Below are 2,541 nucleotides of genomic sequence, written 5' to 3'. Positions count from 1 at the left end.
CTTTAATGTCTAAAATGATTTGTACATAAAATAGATACAAATGGCAAGAATTAATGAACACTGTACAAGTAATAAGGCCTCATATACTTCATGATTTTGTTGGCAACAAAATCTTTAGAAATAAAAAAAAAAATTAAAAATTCCACGCCAGACCTCACATGGAGACATGCTACGGCCTGGTGATTGTTAAATGCTACTGTGGAACAAAATGAACCGATTTGTAACAAATGTCAGTGACCTGATTGGACAAAGAGCCATTCACAGAAGGAACTATGCAGTTATTTGGCCAAGCAAATACAAGATGCCCATTTCTTGGCCAATAGCTGTAACCACTGGAGAGTCCACTCTTCCCACTGGAGAGTCCACTCTTCCCACTGGAGAGTCCACTCTTCCCACTGGAGAGTCCACTCTTCCCACTGGAGAGTCCACTCTTCCCACTGGAGAGTCCACTCTTCCCACTGGAGAGTCCACTCTTCAAGGCCAAACCCACACCAACCTAACATTTTGGCTTGGCATGGCCGGTGACAAGTTGTGGTTCCTCCCAATGGTTGCAATCCGTGTCCCCTGCAGGGCTGTAATGATATAGCAGCTGGAACTACAGTTTGCATCGGAGTACATTTCAGGTTTCCTTAATGAAGATAGTTTAGCTGGTTGGTAAGATGCTGCAGCACAATACATGATCATCTTCTCATCAGCTTTGAGCTACTCTACCTCCCCGAGATTGGTCTGCAGGGAGGTTTCTGCCGACTTCCATCATCCAAATCATGTGCAAGTAGGAATACGGTTTTTCCAATTTGTTTAAAATGTTCCTTGTATGTGATAGAGTCTTCTTTCAAAGAAAAAGTTCTTCCCATTTACGGAGCCAAGGAAAAAATTGCAGATGCACAGCCTATACACTTAGTGTATCAACCCCAATAGATTTCATGTCTCCAAAGAGAAGATAGGGGAAAGTGTGTGTGTGTGTGTGTATATATATATATATACACACACACACACACACACACACACACACACACACACACACACATATACATATACATATACATATACATATATATATATATATATATATATATATATATATACATACATATACATATACACACACACACACCCCTAAAGCCAGCACCCTTCCAAGGGTGCTTGAGCCTGTGCAGCATGGTGTGGCAACACACATGCCTTAGGGGGGCATTATGTGAGTAGTGCATTCACTAATGCAAGGGTGTGAACAGGCTCTTATAGGGACAGACCGAATCAGAGTTGCATACCCCCTTAAGGCTGGGTTCACACCTATGCGAATTGGATGCAGGTTTCTTTGCATTTAATTCGCATGAGAATGTGACCGTTCTCTATGGAGCCGGTTCACATGTCTACATGAGGCTGTAGAGCGCAATGCACAGATACGCAGTGCATCTTTAGCTCTGTTCCAGGACTGAATGCAGACAAAGATTCAATCGCTGAACCAGAGAAAGGGAGCGCACAGCGTCTAGTTCATAGTTTTGCCGAACACATAACCAATATGTGTTGCTTATATAAAGAGCACAGCGCCTTAGCATACAAGAAGCCTCTAAAAAGGAGCTATTGGTGTAGACCAGTGGTTCTTAGTCCTCAAGTACCCACAACAGGCCGTGTTTTGGGAACTTCGCTTAGATAAAAAGAACTCTTAATACCATGATATCGATTTAAAGCAGCTGTGCAAAGTAAAAGAAAACCAGAACACACATGGCCCATTGGGGAGTATTTGAGGACTGCGATTGAAAACCACTGGTGTAGACCATGAGATATTTAGAAGAGAACCACCCCTGTGTATAGAGCAGTGATGGTGAACCTTGGCACCCCAGATGTTTTGGAACTACATTTCCCATGATGCACAGTGTAGTGGAGCATCATGGGAAATGTAGTTCCAAAACATCTGGGGTGCCAAGGTTCCCCATCACTGGTATAGAGTATTATTAGATTTCTTCAGGGATCCTCAAACTACAGCCCTCCAGCTGTTGCGGAACTACACATCCCATGAGGCATTGTAAAACTCAGACATTCAAAAGGCATGATGGGAATTGTAGTTCCTGAACAACCAGAGGGCCGTAGCTTGAAGACCCCTGATCTAAGTCAAGAGGACAAACCCTACAACAACTGCAAGACTTGCGTAAAAGAAGTGCATCAATACAATGTCATATATATTGGGGGATTTTCTATACCAGCGATAGGCAACCACGGCACTCCAGATGTTTTGGAACTACAAGTCCCATGAGGCATTGCAAGACCATTAGCCATGACAGGATTTCCAGTTTTACCACAGCTACCGAATTGGTCTACCCCTGTTCTACATCTACGTACTCCTATGCATGCATTTCTTTAGTTGGGCTACTCTTCTTTACCTCAAAAGAATACAAGCGCCTGAACAAGCAAATCATCAACCCTTGACCTCTTTGACAATGTTGGGGAAAAACAGTAATTGAGTCACATATGCAGCTTATAAAAGAGTCCAATAATTATGGGACCAATTTGCTGTATTTTTAACCTGCAAAATGTAATACAATT

The sequence above is a fragment of the Rana temporaria genome, chromosome 7 (assembly GCF_905171775.1).
Source record: "Rana temporaria chromosome 7, aRanTem1.1, whole genome shotgun sequence".
In the NCBI taxonomy this organism is placed as follows: Eukaryota; Metazoa; Chordata; class Amphibia; order Anura; family Ranidae; genus Rana; species Rana temporaria.
This window is presented reverse-complemented; position numbering follows the sequence as displayed.